The sequence below is a fragment of the Dipodomys merriami genome, unplaced genomic scaffold (assembly GCF_024711535.1).
Source record: "Dipodomys merriami isolate MVZ:Mamm:240054 unplaced genomic scaffold, mDipMer1.0.p SCAF_126, whole genome shotgun sequence".
Lineage (NCBI taxonomy): Eukaryota > Metazoa > Chordata > Mammalia > Rodentia > Heteromyidae > Dipodomys > Dipodomys merriami.
The window spans coordinates 773,110-791,744 of record NW_027202560.1 but is presented as its reverse complement, the minus strand read 5'-3'; positions in this window follow the sequence as shown (position 1 = coordinate 791,744).

The following is an 18,635-nucleotide window of genomic DNA, read 5'->3' as shown; positions in this document are numbered from 1 at the left end:
CCTCACACTAAACCTAACCCTAACACTAATCCTAACCCTAATCCTCATCCTAACTCTCACCCTAAACCTAACACTAACTCTCACCCAAACACTAACCCTAACCTAATCCTCACCCTCATCCTCACCCTCACCCTCAGCTTAATGCTAAGCCTAACCCTAACCCTAAGCCTAATCCAAACTCTCACCCTAATGCTAAACCTAATCCTAATCCTAGCCCTAACACTAAACCTCACCCTAATCCTCACCCTCATCCTAACCCTCACCTTAACCCTAAACCTAACACTAACCCTAACCCTAAACCTCACCCTAAACCTCACCTTAACCCTACATGTAACCCTAAACCTCATCCTCACCCTCACGCTAAACCTAACACTAACCTAATCCTCACCCTAGGACATACCCTAACCCTAATCTAACCCAAACCCTCACACTAACCCTCACTCTAACCCTAAACAAAACCCTCACCCTAAATCTAACCCTAATCCTCACCCTCAGCCTCAGCTTAAACCTAAGCCTAACACTAAGCCTAACCCTAACTGTCACACTCACAGTCACCATAACCCTACTACTAAACCTAACACCAACCCTAACCCTAACACTAAACCTAAACCTTAACCTGCACCTAACCCTCACTCTAACCCTAGCATGAAACCTATTGCTCATCCTAGCACATACCCTAACTCTAATCCTATCCCTAACCCTCAACATAACCCTCACCCGTACCCTCACTCTAAACCTAACCCTAAAGTTAACCCTCAACCTCACCCTAAAACTAATGCTAACACTAACCCTAACACTAACACTAACCCTCACACTCACCCTCACCTTATCCCTAATCCTAATCCTAACCCTTACCCTAACCCTCACGCTCACCCGAACTCTCATCCTAACCCTACACCCAACACTAACACTAACACTAACCCTCACCCTAACCCTCACCCTAACCCTAATTCTAACCCTAACCCTCACCCTCGCCTTAACCGTAACCCTAACCATAACCCTAAAACTCACACTAACCCTAACCCTAAACCTCACCCTCACCCTAAACCTCACCCTAACCCTAACCCTAAACCTCACTCTCACCCTAGCCCTCACCCTACCCCTAAACGAAACCCTCAATCTCGGCCTAAGCCTAAACCTAACCCTAAGCTTAAGCCTAACCCTAACCCTCACACTAAGCCTCATCCTAACCCTAACACTAACACTAACGCTAACTCTAACCCTAAAACTTACCCTAACCCTAACTCTAACCCTAAACCTTAATATAAACCTCACCCTAAAAAGAACCCTAACCCTCACCCTCACAGTAACCGCAACCCTATCCCTAACCCTAACAATAACACTAAAACTAAATCTAACACTTATTGTAACCATAACCGTCACCATAAACCTAACCCTCACCCTAACACTTACCCTCACATTAACACTAATCCTAACCCTAACACTAATCCTCACTCTAACACTAACCATCATCCTAACCCTAAACCTCACCCTAACCCTAAACCTCACCCTCACCCTAGCCCTCAACCTAACCCTAAACCTCACCCTAAACCTAGACCTAATCCTAACCATCAAACTTACCCTAAACCTCACCCACATCATAACCGTAACCATAACCCCCACCCTATGCCTAAACTTAATCCTAACCTTAAACCTCACCCTAACCCTAACCCTAACCCTCAACCTCATAGTAGCCCTCACACTAATCCTAATCCTAAACCTAATCCTAACCCTCAACATAACCATAACCATAAACATAACCATAAACCTGACACTCACCCAAACCCTAAACCTCACCCTCACCCTCAGCCTAACCCTAAGCATATTCATAATCCTAACCATAACCCTCACACTCAACCTCACCCAAAACCTAATCCTAAACCTAACCCTATCCTTAACACTAACCCTAACACTAACCCTCACACTAAACCTCAACTTAACACTAACTAACCCTAAATCTCACCCTCACCCTAACACTAAACCTCACCCTCACCCTCACCCTCAGCCTATACCTAAGCCTAAACCTAACCCTAACCCTAACCCTCATACTCACCCTCACACTAATCCTAATCCTAATCCTAACCCTAAACCTAACCCTCACCCTAACACTGATCCTCACCCTAACCCTAACCCTAACACTAACCCTAACCCTAAACCTCACCCTATCCCTTACTCTAACCCTAACTCTAACCCTAGAACTCACCCTCAAGCTCACCCTAATCCTAATCCTAAACATCACCATCATCCTAACCCTCACGCTAACCCTAACCCTAACACTAATCCTAACCCTAATCCTCATCCCAACTCTCACCCTAACCCTAACCCTAACTCTCACCCAAAGGCTAACCCTAACCCAAACCCAAACTCTAATCCTCACCCTCACCCTCACCTTCAGCTTAATGCTAAGCCAAACCCTAACTCTAAGTCTAACCCAAACACTCACCCTAATGCTAACCCTAATCCTAGCCCTAACTCTAAACCTCAACCTAACCCTCACCCTCATCCTAGCCCTCACACTAACACTAACCCTAACACTAACCCTAACCCTAAATCTCAATCTAAACCTCACCCTAAGCCTAAATCTAACCCTAAACCACACCCTCACCCTCACCCTAAACCTAACCCTAACCCTAAACCTCACCTAACCCTAACCCTCACACTCACCCTCACCTTCACCGTAACTCACCCTAACCCTAACAATAACACTAACCCTCACCCTAAACCTAACACTCACCCTCAACGTAATCATAAAACTAAACCAAAACCTCACCCTAAACCTTACCCTAACCTTAACCTAAACCTCACCCTAACCCTAAATCTAACCCTCACCCTCAGCCTCACCCTCACTGTAAACTTAAACATAACCATAACACTAACAATAACAATAACCGTAACCCTAAACTTACCCTCAACCTCACACTAACCCTAACCCTCACCCTAAACCTATCCCTCACCCTCACTTTAACCCTCACCATAACACTCACCTAACCCTAAACCTAACCCTATCCCTGAAACTCACCCTAACTCTAACCCTAACCCTCACCCTCAACCTAGCACTCAAGCTAGCCCTAGTCTTAAACCTAAACCTCACCCTAAACCTCACCCTAATCCTAATGCTAACCCTCACCCTAACCCTAAAACCCTAAAAATCACCCTAAACCTAACCCTCACCTTCACCCTCAAGCTCGGCCTAAGCATAAGCCTAAGCCTAAGGCTAAGCCTAACCCTGACACTCACCCTCACCCTCACCGTAACCGTAACACTAACCCTACCCCTAACCCTCACACTAACCCGCACTCTAACGCTAACCCTAACCGTAAACCTCACCCTCAGCCTTAACCTAACCCTCATCCTCACCCTCAGCTTAACACTAAGCCTAAGCCTAACCCTAACCCTAACCCTCACACTCACACTAGCCGTCACCAAAACCCTAACCATAACACTAAACCTAACCCTAACACTCACACTATCCCTAACCCTAACCCTAAAAATAACCCTAAACCTCACCCTCACCCTAAAACTAAACCTAACTCTAAACCTCATCCTAACCCTAACCCTAACCCTCAACATCACCCTCACCCTCAACCTTACCTTAACCTTAACCTTAACCCTAACCCTAAGAATAACCATAACCCGAAACCTAAACTTAAAACTCACCCTCACCGTAACTCTAACCCTAACCCAAACCGTCACCCTAACCCTAACCCTGACCCTAACCCTAATGCTTAACCTCACCCTAAACCTAAAACTAATCCTAATCCTCACCCTAGGACATACCCTAACCCTAATCCAACCCGAACCCTCACCCTAACCCTCACTCTAACCCTAAACCAAACCCTCACCCTAAATCTAACCCTCACCCACACCCTAAGCCTCAGCCTAACCCTAAGCCTAACACTAACCCTAACCTTAACTGTCACAATCACAGTCACCGTAACCCTAATCCTAACCCTAACACTAACACTAACCCTAAATGTAACACTCATCCTAACCCTCACTCTAACCCTAACCCTAACAGTGTTGCTGGTTCTAGCACATACCGTAACGCTAATCCTATCCCTAAACTTCACCATAACCTTCACCCTATCGCTCACTCTAAACATAACCCTAAAGCTAAACCTCACCCTCACCCGAACCCTAATGCTAACCCTACCGCTAACACTAACACTAACCCTCACACTCACCCTCACCTTAACCCTAATCCTAAACCTAAGCCTTACCCTAACCCTCACCCTCACCCTAACCCTCATCCTAACCCTACCCCTAACACTAACCCTAACACTAACCCTCACCCTAACCCTCACGCTAACCCTAACTCTAATCCTAACCCTCAACCTCGCCTTAACCGTAACCCTAACCATAGCCCTAAACCTCACCCTAACCCTAACCCTAAACCTCACCCTCAACCTAAACCTCACCCTAACCCTAACCCTAAACCTCACTCTCACCCTAGCCCTCACCCTAACCTTAACCTAACCCTAACCCTCACCATAAACCTAACTTTCACACTAAACCTAACCCTAACCCTCACCCTCACCCTCACCCTAACCCTAACCCTAACCCTCACCATAACCCTAACTTTCACACTAAACCTAACCCTAACCCTCACCCTCACCCTCACACTAACCCTAACCCTAACCCTCACCCTCACCCTAAACCAAACCCTAACCCTAACACTCACTCTAACCCTAAGCCTGAGCCTAATCCTCACCCTAACCCTCACACTCACCCTCAATCTAAACCTAATCCTATACCTAACCCTATCCCTAACACTAACCCTCACATTAACCATCACCCTAGTGCTCACCCTAACCCTAATCCTAACACTACACCACATCCTAACACTCACCCTAACCCTAACCCTAACCCTCAACCTAACCCTAACCCTAACCCTCACCCTCAGTCTTGGCCTAAGCCTAAGACTAACCCTAAGATTAAGCCTAACCCTAAACCTCACTCTAACCCTCACCTTAACTCTAACACTAACACTAACACTAACTCTAACCTTAAACCACACCCTCACCCTAACCCTAACTCTAACCCTAACCCTTAATATAAACCTCAACCTAAACCGAACCCTAAACCTCACCCTAACAATAACCGAAACCCTAACCCTAACCCTAACAATAACCCTAAATTTAGCCCTAACCCTCATTGTAACCATAAATGTTAACATAACCCTAAATCTCACCATAACACTTACCCTCACCCTAACACTAACCCCAACCCTAACACTAATCCTCACACTAATCCTATCCATCACTCTAACTCTAAACCTCACCCTAACCCTAAACCTCACCCTCACCCTAGCCCTCACCCTAACCCTAACACTCACCCTAAACCTAGACCTAATCCTAACCCTCAACCTTCATCATAATCTTAACCTTAACCCTCACCCTATGCCTAAACTTAATCCTAACCCTAAACCTCTCCCTAACCCTAAGACTAAACCTCACCCTCATTCTATCCCTCACCCTAATCCTAATCCTAAATCTAACACTCATAATAACTCTCACCCTAACCCTAACACTCAACCTCACCCTCAGCCTAACCCTAAGCATATTCATAACCCTAATCATAACCCTCACACTCAACCTCACCCAAAACCTAATCCTAAACCTAAAGCTATCCCTAACCCTAACCCTCACCCTAACCCTAACCCTCACCCTAACCCTAACCCTAACACTAACCCTAACACTAACCCTCACACTAAACCTCAACATAACACTAACTCTAACCCTAAACCTCACCCTCACCCTAACGCTAACCCTCACCCTCACCCTCACCCTCAGCCTAACCCTAAGCCTAAACCTAACCCTAATCCTAACCCTCATACTCACCCTCACACTAACCCTAATCCTAATCCTAACCCTAAACCTAACCCTCACCCTAACACTAACCCTCAACCTAACCCTAACCCTAACACTAACCCTAACCCTGAACCTCACCCTATCCCTTACCCTAACCCTAACTCTAACCCTAAAACTCACCCTCGCCCTCACCCTAACCCTAATCCTAAAATCACCCTCATCCTAAACCTCAACCTAAACCTAACCTTAACACTAATCCTAACCCTAATCCTCATCCTAACCCTAACACTAACTCTCACCCAAACGCTAACCCTAACCCCAAATCTAACCCTAATCCTCACCATCAACCTCACCCTCAGCTTAACGCTAAGCCTAACCCTAACCCTGAGACTAACCCAAACACTCATCCTAACACTAACCCTAATCCTAATCCTAACCCTAACTCTAAAGCTCACCTTAACTCTCACCCTCATCCTAACCCTCACCCTAACCCTAACCCTAACAATAACCCTAAACCTCACCCTAACCATCAATCTAACCCTAAATATAACCCTAAACCTCACCCTCACCCTCACCCTAAACCTAACCCTAACCCTAAACCTCACCCTAACCCTAACCCTCACACTCACCCTCACCTTCACAGTAACTCTAACCCTAATCCTAACAATAACACTAACCCTCACCCCAAACCTAACACTCACCCTCACCATAATCATAAACCTGACCCAAACCCTCACCCTAACCCTTACTCTAACCCTAACCTAAACCTAACCCTAACCCTAAATCTAACCCTCACCCTCAGCCTCACCCTCACTGTAAACTTAAACCTAACCATAACACTAACAATAACAATAACCCTACCTTAATCTTACCCTCACCCTCACACTAACCCTAACTCTCACCCTAACCCTAACGCTCACCCTCAATGTAACACTCACCCTAACACTAAACCTAACCCTATCCCTAAACCGCACCCTAACTCTAACCCTAACCCTCACCCTCACCCTAGCACTCTCCCTAGCCCTAATCTTTTTTTTTTTGGTTTTTCTTTTCTTTTTTAATTTAATTTTATTTTATTTGAGAACATACTGTACAGAGGGGCTACAATTACATGGGCAGGATAATGCATACATTTCTTACCAAGCATTGCAGCCTCCTCCTTTGTTTACCCTTCAACTCCCTTCCCAGCCTCCCTCCTCCCCCCACCCAATTATACCCCCTCCCCCCCCACACCGACATTGTAAACCTGGTTTTGACATGCCCTAATCTTAAACCTAAACATCACCCTAAGCCTCACCCTAACCCTAACCCTAAACCTCACCCTAACCCTAAAACTCTAACAATCACCCTAACCCTAACCCACACCTGCACCCTCAAGCTCAGCCTAAGCATAAGTCTAGGCTTAAGGTTAACCCTAACCCTCACCCTCACCCTCAGCTTAATACTAAGCCTAAACCTAACCCTAACCCTAACCCTCACCCTCACACTAGCCCTCACCATAACCTAAATCATAACACTAAACCTAACCCTAACACTCACACTATCCCTAACCCTAACCCTAACCATAACCCTAAACCTCACCCTCACCCTAACACTAACCCTAACTCTAAACCTCATCCTAACCCTAAAACTAACCCTCAACCTCACCCTCACCCTCACCCTTACCTTAACCTTAACCCTAACCCTAAGAAGAACAATAATCCTAAACCTAAACTTAAAACTAAACCTCACCATAACTCTAACCCTAACCCAAAACTTCACCCTAACCCTAGCCCTCACCCTAAACCTAGTGCTAAACCTAACCCTCAATTTTAACCTTACTGTCACCCTCAACCTATCCCTAACCCTAACCCTAACCCTCATCCTAACCCTCAGCCTAACCATAACCTAACAATCATGCTAACCCTAACCTTCAACCTCACGCTCAGCATCAGCCGTAACCTAAGCCTAAGCCTAGGCCTAACCCTAACCCTCACCCTCACCCTAGCCCTCACCCTCACCCTAATCCTAACCCTAACCCTCATCCTAACCCTAACCCTAACACAAACAATAACCTTAACCCTAACCCTAACCCTCATTCTAACCATAAGCCTCACCCTAACCTTAACCCTCACCCTAACACTAACGCTAATCCTAACACTAACCCTCACCTTAACCCTAACCATCACCCTAACCCTAACACTCACCCTAACCCTAGCCCTAACCCTAACCCTAAACCTAACCCTCACCCTAACACTTACCCTCACCCTAACACTAATGCTTACCCTAACACTAAGCCTAACCCTAACCCTAATCGTCACCCTCACCCTAGCCCTCACCCTAAACCTAATTCTAACCCTAACCCTAATCTTAACCCTAAACCTAACCCTAACCCTAACCATCAACCTAAACCTAATCATCATCCCCACACTCACCCTCAGCCTAACCCTAAGCCTAAGCCTAAGCCTAACCCTAAACCTCACCCTCACACTCACCAAAACCCTAATCCTAAACCTAACCCCAACCCTAAACCACAACCTAACCCTCACCCTAACCCTAAGCCTAACACTAACCCTAACCCTAACCCTCACCCTAACCCTCCCCCTGAACCTAACTCTAACCCTAAACCTCACCCTCACCCTAAACCTAAACCTCACCCTCACCGTAACTCTAACCCTAACCCTAACAATAACAATAACCCTAACCCTAACCCTAACGCTCACCCTCACCGTAACCCTAACCTAAACCCAATCCCTCACCCTAACCCTAAACCTAAACCTAACCCTAAACCACACCCTAACCCTAAACCTATAGCTCACCCTCAGCCTCACCCTCACTGTAAACTTAACCTTAACCTTAACACTAAAAATAACCCTAACCCTAATCCTAACCCTTACCCTCACACTAATCCTAACCCTAATCCTCACAGTAACCATAACCCTGACCCTCACCCTAACACTAAACCTAATCCTAATACTTAACCTCGCCATTATGCTAACTCTAAACCTCACCCTCACCCTTGCCCTCATCCTAACCCTAATCCTAACTCTAAACCTCATCCTAACCCTCACCCAAACCCTAACCCTAACATTCACCCTAACCCTAACCCTCACCCTCACCCTCACCCTCTGCCTAACCCTATGCCTAAGGCTAACTCTAACCCTAACCCTCACACTCGCCCTCCCCCTAACCCTAATCCTAACACTAACCCTAACTCTAACACTAACCCTCACCCTAACCCTCCCCTAACCCTAAATCTAAACCTAAACCTCACCCTCAACCTAACCCTAACTCTAACCATAAACCTAAAACTAAACCTCACGCTAACCCTAACCCTAACCCTCCCCCTCTCCCTAAACCTAAAAATAACACTAACCCAAATACTAATCCTAATCCTAACTATAACTCTCACCCTAACCCTAACCGTCACCCTAACACTTACCCTCACCCTAAAACTTACCCTAATCCTAACGCTAACCCTCACACTATCCCTAACCATCACCTTAACCCTAAACCTCAACCTAACCCTATCCCTAACCCTCACCCTCACCCTAGGCCTCATCCTAACCCTACCCCTCATCCTCACCCTAAACCTCACACTAACCCTTATACTAATACTCAGTCTAACCCTCACCCTCACCTTACCCTAACCCTAATCCTCACCCTAACCCTAACCCTCACATTTACCCTTATTGTCACCCTCACCCTAAACCTCACCCTAACCCAAAACCTCATCCTAACCCTCAGCCTAACCGTAACCCTAACCATCACGCTAACCCTAACCCTCAACCTCACCCTCAGCCTCATCCTAAACCTAAGCCTAAGCTTAACCCTAACACTCACCCTCACCCTAGCCCTCACCCTAATCCTTATCCTAACCCTAACCCTCATCCTATCCCTAAACCCAACCCCAACAATAACCCTAAACCTAAACCTAACCCTCATTCTAACCATAAACCTAACCGTAACCCTAACCCTCACCCTAAAACTTACCCAAACCCTAACACTAACCCTAACCATAACACTAACCCTCACACTAACCCTAACACTCACCCTAACCCTAACACTCACCCTAACCCTAAACCTAACCCTCACCCTCACCCTAGCCCTCACCCAACCTTAACTATCATCCTCATCCTAAACCTCACACTAACCCTAAAACTAATCCTCAATCTAAACCACACCCTCACCCTAACCCTAACTCTAACCCTCACTCTAACCCTAACCCTCACATTTACCGTAATCCTCATTCTCAGCCTAACCCTCAACTTTACACTTACTATCACCCTCACGCTAACTCTCACACTAACCCTAACCCTCATCCTAACCCTCACCCTGACCATAACCTTAAGCATCAACCTAAGTCTAACCCTCACACACATCCTCACCATAACATTAACCCTCACAGTAACACTAACTCTAACCGTAAACATCACCCTCAGCCTAACCCTAAACCTAATCCTAATCCTAAACATAACCATAACCCTAACCCTTACCCTAACACTCACCCTAACCCTAACCTGAACACTAACCCTAACCCTAACCCTTACCCTAACACTCACCCTAACCCTAACCTGAACACTAACCCTAACCCTAACCCTCACCCTAACACTAACTCTAACACTAAACTTCACCCTCACCCTAATCCTAAACCTAAAGCTCACCATAACCCTAACCCTATACCTCACCCTCAAGCTAGCACCCACCATAACACTAGTACTAACCCTAACCCTCATCCTAACCCTCAACCTAACCTTAATCCTAACTCTCACCCTAACCTTAAACCTCACCCTCAACCTCACCCTCAGCCTAACACTAAGCCTAACCCTAAACCTAACCCTAACCCACATGCTCACCCTCAACCTTACCCTAATCCTAACCCTAACCCTAACTCTAATCCTAACACTCATACTAACCCTCACCCTAACCCTAACCTAACACTAACTCTAAACCGAACCCTAACTGTAACCCTCACCCTAAGCCTAAATCTAACCATAAACCTCACCCTCACCCTAACCCTAACTCTAACCCTAATCTTAACCCTGAACCTCACCCTAAACCTAACCGTAACCCGCACCCTAACTATAAATCTCACCCTAACCCTAACCCCCACCCTAACACTAACCCTAACCCTAACACTAACCCTCACACTAACCCTAAACCTCATCCTAAGCCTAAACCTCACCCTAACCCTAACACTAACCCTAACCCTCACCCTCACCCTAGCTCTCACTCTAACCCTAATTCTAACCCTTACCTTCACATAACCCTAACACTCATCCTCAACCTAAAGCTCACACTAACCCTAATCCTAATCCAAAATCTAACCCTCAGCCTCACCCTAATCCCTAACCCACACCCTTGCCCTAACCCTCACCCTAACTGTAACACTCTCCCTTATCTTAACCATCACCCTCAGCCTAACTCTCAACTTTAACCTTACCATCACCCTCACCCTAACCCTCACCCTATCCCTAAAACTCATCCTAAATTTCAAGCTAACCGTAAACCTAACCATCACCCTAAACCTAACCCTCACCCTCACCCTCACCCTAGCCCTCACCCTAATCCTAATCCTAACCCTAACCATCATCCTAAACCTCACTCTAACCCTAACCCTAACCATCACCCTAAAACTGACCCTCACCCTCAACCTCACCATCAGACTAAAACTATTCATAAACCTAATCCTAACCCTAAACCTGAACCTCAAACTAAGCCTCACCCTAATCCTAACCCTAAGACTAACCCTAACCTTAACCCCAACCCTAACCCTCCCCCTATCCCTAACACTAATCCTAACCCTAACCCTAACGCTAACACCAACAATCACACGTATTCTAACCCTAAACTTCATCTTAACCCTAACCCTAACTCTCACCCTCACCCTCACCCTAACCCTCACCCTAATCCTTACCCTAAGCCTAAGCCAAACCGTAACCCTAAACCTCACATTCACAGTCACCCTAACCCTAATCCTAACCCTAACTCTATCCCTAAACCTCAACCTAACCCTCACCCTCACCCTAAGGCTAAAACTAACCCTAAACCTAACGCTCACCCTAAACCTAAATTTCACCCTAACCCTAATCGTAACCCTAATCCTCATCCCCACCCTCACCCTCAGCCTAACCCTAAGCCTAACCCTAAGCCTAACCCTAACACTAACCCTAACTCTAACCCTAAAGCTCACCCTCACCCTAACCCTATCTCTAACCTTAACCCTAAACCTCACCCTAACCCTAAACCTAACCCTCACCCGCACCCTCACCCTCACCTTAACTCTAACCCTAACCCTAACAATAACACTAACCCTAACCCTAACCATCACCCTAACCCTAATCCTCACACTCACCCTCACCCAAAGGTTACCCAGAGCCAAACCTAACACTTACCCTAACCCTCACCCTCACCCTAACTCTAATCCTAACCCTAACCCTATCCATAAACCTCAACCTAACCCTTTCCCTCACCCTCAAGCTCGGCAGAAGCCTAAGCCTAAGCCTTACCGAACTCTAACACTCACCCTAACCCTCACCCTAACCCTAACCATAACACTAACTCTAACTCTAACCCTAAACCACACCCTCACACTAAGCCTAACTCTAACCCTAACTTTAAAACTAAACCTCACCTTAACCCTAAGCCTAACCCTCACCCTCACCCTCACCGTAACCGTAACCCTAAACATAACCGTGACAATAACCCTAACCCTAAACCTAAACCTCACCCTAACCATAACCCTCAACATAAACCTAACCCTCAATCTAACCCTCACACTCACCCTAACCCTAACCCTAACCCTCACCCTAACCCTCACCCTAACCCTAATCCTCACCCTTACCATAAACATCACCCTAACATTAACCCTCACCTTTACCCTTACCGTCACCCTCACCCTAACCCTAACCCTCATGCTAACCCTCACCCTAAACCTAACCCTAACCATCACCCCAATCCTAAACCTCACCCTCAACCTCCGCCTCAGCCTAACCCTAATCCTAACCCTAAACCACATCCTAACCAAGGTAACTATAACACTAACCATCTCTTTAAACCTAATCTTCATCTCCACACTCATCATCAGCCTAAACCTAAGCCTAAGCCTAAACCTAACCCTAACCCTAACCATCACTTTAACCCTAACCCTAATAGTAACACTAACCCTAAACCTCACCCTCATCCTAAACCAAACCCTAAACCTAAACCTAAGCCTAGCCCTAACCTTAACCCTCACACTCACTCTCAACCTAAACCTAATCCTAAACCTAACCCTATCCCTAAACCTAACCCTCACACTAACCCTCAACCTAAGCCTAACTGTAACCCTAAACCTCACCCTCACTCTTATCCTAAACGTAAACCTAAACCTAACAATAACAATAACCCTAACACTAACCCTAAACCTCACCCGAACACTTAACCTCACCCTAACCCTAAACCTAACCCTCACTCTCATCCTAGCCCTCACCCTAAACCTAATTCTAACCCTTTCCCTCACCCTAAACCTAACCCTCATAAACAATCTAACCCTCACCCTCACCCTAACACCTAACCCTCACCCTTACCATAACCCTCACCCTAACCCTAACCCTGAACCTTAACTTAACCCTCACACTTAGCCTAACCCTCAACTTTACCCTTACCATCATCCTCACCCTAACCCTCACCCTATCCCTAAACCTCAGGCTAACCTTCAACCTAACCGTCACCCTAAACATCACCCAAACCCTAACCCTCACCCTCAAACTCACCCTCATCCTAACCCTCACCCTAATCATAAACCTAACCATCACCCGAACCCTTATCCTCACCCCCACCATCACCCTCAGCCTAACGCTGAACCTAAGCCTAAGTCTCAACCTAACCTTCACACTCACACTCACCCTAACCCTAAACCTCAACCTAACACTCACCCAAATCCTCCCCCTAACCCTCCCTCTAACCCTAACTCTAACCCTAAACTTCACCCTCACACTAACCCTAATACTCACCCTAACCCTAAACCTAATCCTAACCCTAACCCTCACACTTACCCTCATCCTAACCCTAATCCTAACCCTAAGCTTTCCCTAAACCTCAACTTAACCCTCACCCTCACCATAAGACTAACACGAACCCTAACACTAACCCTAACCCTAACCCTCGCCCTAACCCTCACAATAACCTTAACTCTAACCCTAAACATCTGCCTCATCCTAAGCATAACCCTAACCCTAAAACCCTAACCCTAACCCTCACCCTCACCCTCACCCTCTTGCTCGGCCTAAGCCTAAGCCTAAGCCTAAGACTAATCCTGACCCTCACACTCACCCTCACCCTAACCCTAACCGTAATACTAACCCTAACCCTAACTCTCACACTAACCCTCACCCTAATGCTAACTCTAATCCTAAACCTCATCCTCACCCTAACCCTAACCCTCCCCCTCCCCCTCCCCCTCCGACTAACATTAAGCCTAACCCTAACACTAACCCTAACCCTAACACTAACCCAAAATCTCACCATAACCCTAACCCTAACCCTCACCTTCACCCAAGCCAATACCCAAACCCTAAGCCTAAGCCTAACCCTCACCCTAACCTTCACTCTAACCCTAACCTCAACACTCACCCTAACTGTAAACCTCACACTAACCCTCACCTTAACCCTAAGCCTAATCCTAACCCTAACACCAAGCCTCACCCCCACCCTAAACCTCACACTAACCCTAACCCTAACAGTAACCCTAACCCTAACCCTCAACTTCACCCTAGCACTCACCCAAACCCTAACCCTCATCCTCATCCTAAACCTCACACTAAACCAAACACTAACCCTCAATCTAACCCTCACCCTCACCCTAACCCTAATCCGAACCCTCACCCTTAACATAACCCTCACCCTCAGCCTAACCCTCACCTTTACTTTTATTGTCACACTCATTCTAAACCTCACACTAATCCTAACCCACATCCTAACCCTCACCCTAACCATAATCCTAACCATCACCCTAACCCTAATGCTCACCCTCACCTTCAGCCTCAGCCTAACCCTAAGCCTAAACCTAACCCTAAACTTCACACTCATCCTAGCCCTCAAGCCTAAACCTAATCCTAACCCTAAGCTTCATGCGAAATCTCAACCTAACCATAACCGGAATCATAATTCTAAACCTAATCCTCATCCCCACCCTCACTCTCAGCCTAACCTAAGCCTAAGCCTAACCCTAACCCTAATCCTCACACTAACCCTCACCCTAATCCTAATCCTAACCCTAACCCTAAACCTAAACCTAAACTTCAACCTAACCCTCACCCTAACCCTAACCCTAACACTAACTCTCAACCTCACCTTTGTCCTCACCCAAAACCTCACCCCCAACTTAACCCTCACCCTCACCATAACCCGAACCCTAAATCTCACCCTAACCCTATCCCTACCCCTAACCCTAAACCTCACCCTAAACCTAACACTAACACTGCCCCTCACCCTAGCCCTCACCCTAATCCAAATTGTAACCCTAACCCTCATCCTAACCTTCATCATAATCCTAACGCTAACCCTCACTCTAACCCTAAAACTAATTCTAACCCTCAACTAAACCTTAACACTGACCCTCACCATAAACCTAAACCTAACCCTCACCCTAACCCGAAACCTAACCCGAAACCTAAACCTCACCATAACCCCAAACCTAACCCTCACCCTCAACCTTGCCCTCATCCTAACCCTAATCCTAACCCTAACCCTCATGCTAACTCTCAACCTAACCTAACCCTTACCCTATACCTAGCCCTAATCTTAAATCTCAATCTAACCATAAACCTAAACCTCACCCTAACCCTAACCCTAACCCTCACCAGCATGCTAGCCCGCACGCTAAACCTAATCCTAAACCTAACACTCATCCTAACCCTCACCCTAACCCTAACCCTAACCCTCATTCTAACCCTAACCCTCACCTTCACCCTCAGCCTAACCCTAAGCCTAACCCTAACCATAACCCTCACACTCACCCTCACACAAACCCTAATCCTAAACCTAACCCTATACCTAACACTAACCCTCACCCTAAGCCACATCCTAACCCTAACACTAACACTAACACTAACCATCACCCTAAACCTAAACCTCACCCTAACCCTAACACTAATCCTCAACTTCAACCTAGCCCTCACGCTAACCGTAACTCTCACCATAAACCTCACACTAACCCTAACACTAATCCTCAATCTAACACTAACCCTCAAGCTCACCCTAACCCTAACCCTCACATTAACATTAACTCTTACCCTAAACCTCACCCTAACACTCACCCTCACCCTCACCCTCAGCCTATCCCTAAGCCTAACCCTAACCCTAACCCTAACCCTCACACTCACCCTCACCCTAACCCTAATCCTAATCCTAACCCTAAACTTAACCCTCACCCTAAACTTAACCCTCACCCTAACCCGAACCCTAACAGTAACCCTAACCCTAAACCTCAACCTATCCCTCACCCTAACCGTAACGGTAATGCTGAACCTCCCCCTCCCTCTCCCCCTAACCCTAACCCTAAACATCACCCTCACCTTAGCCCTCACACTAAACCTAATCCTAACCTTAACCCTCATCCTAACCCTCACCATAACCTTAAACCTAACCCCCACCCTAACCCTATCATTCACCCTTAACCTTACCCTTAGCCTAACCCTAAAACTAATCCTAAGCCACACACTCTCCCTCAACCTAACCCTAAATCTAACCCTTACCCTAACCCTAACCCTCACCATCAAACTCACCCTTAGCCTAACCCTAAGCCTAACCCTATACATAACCCTAACCCACACACTCACCCTCAACCTAACCCTAATCCTAACCCTAAACCTAACGTGAACCCTAACCCTCACCCTAACCCTAACCCTCACCCTTACCCTAAACCTAACCCGAACCCTAAACCTCAGCGTAACCCTAACCCTAAACCTCACCCTCACCCTAGCCCTCATCCTAACCCTAATCCTAACCGTAACCCTCATGATAACCCTCACCCTAACCCTAACACTAACCCTCACCCTCAACCTAGCCCTAATCCAAACCCTCAACCTAACCCTAAACCTCACCCTCAACATAACCCTAACCCTATCCCTCAACCTATCCCTAAACCTAAGCCTAACGCTAAACCTCGCCCTAACCCTAACCCTAACCCTCACCCTAACACTAGCCCTCACTCTAACCCTAATCCTAACCTTAACCCACATCTTAACCCTCAATCTAAACCTGAACCTAACCCTCACCCTAACCCTAACTCTCAAACTTAACCTCACCCTTAGCCTAACCCTAAGCCTAAGCCTAAACCTAAACCTAACCCTCAACATCACCCTAGCCTTAACCCTAACACTTATCCCAACCCTAATCCTCATCCTAACCCTCAACCTAACCCTAACCCTAACCATCACCCAAACCCTAATCCTCACACCCAACCTCACCCTCAGCCTAACCTAAGCCTAAGCCTAACCCTAAAACTAAACCTCACACTCACCGTCACCCTAACCCTAATCCTAACCCTAACCCTAACCATAACCCTTATCCTCAACCTAACCCTCACCCTATCCCTAACCCTAACACTAACCCTAACCCTAACCCTCCCACTAACACTAACTCTAACCCTAAACCTCACACGCATCCTAACCCTAACCCTCACCTCACCCTAACCGTAAGCCTAACCTCAACTGTACCATCACCCACACCCTCACTGTAACTCTAAACCTAACCCTAACAATAACACAAATCCTAACCCTAAACCTAACTCTAACACTAATCCTAGCCCTAACCTCACCCTCACTGCAAACGTAGACATAACCATAACAGTAACAATAATTGTAACCCTAACCCTCATCCTAATCCTCACGCTCACCCTAACACTCATCCTACCCCTACCCCTCACCCTAACCCTAACCCTCACCCTCACCATAACCCTAACCCTCATCCTCAACGTCACCCTCACCCTAACCCTTGTCCTCACCCTAACCCTAATCCTAACCCTTATCCTCAACCTAACACTAACCTAACCTTAAACATAACACTCACCCTAACTCTAATCTTAACACTAATCCTTAACCTAACCCTAACCCTCACCCTAACCCTCAGCTGAAACCTAAGCCTAACCCTAACCCTAAACCTCACCCTCACACTTACCCTCACCATAACCCTAACTGTAACACTAAACCTAACCCTAACACTCCCAGTAAACCTAACCGTAAACCTAACTCTAACCCTAAACCTCACCTTCACCCTAATCCTAACCCTAACCCTAAACCTAAACTTAACCCTCACCCTCACCCTCACCCTAATGCTAACCCTAACCCTCAGACTCACCCTAACCCTAACACTAAACCTCATCCTAACCCTAAACCTAACCCTCAGCCTAATCTTCATCCTAACCCTAATCCTAACTCTAACCCACACCCTATCTTTAACCCTAAACCTAACCCTCAACCATACCCTAACCCTCAACCTCATCCTCAACCTCACCCTCACCCTCACCCTAACCCTCACCCTCACCCTCACCCTAACCATAATCATAAACCTAACCTTCACACTAAACCTATCTCTGACACTCACCCTCACCCTATGCCTAACCCTACACTAAAGCGTAATCCTAAACCTAACTCTCACTCTCACCCTCACTCTAAACTTAAACCTTACCCTAACCCTAAACCTAACCCTCACCATAACCATAACCCTAAACCTCACCATAACCGTAACACTAAGCCTAACCCTAACCCTCACTCTAAACCTACCATTAACCCTAATGCTATCCCTAACTCTCACCCTCACCCTAAACCTCACTCTAACCCTTACCCTAACCCTAACCCTAACCCT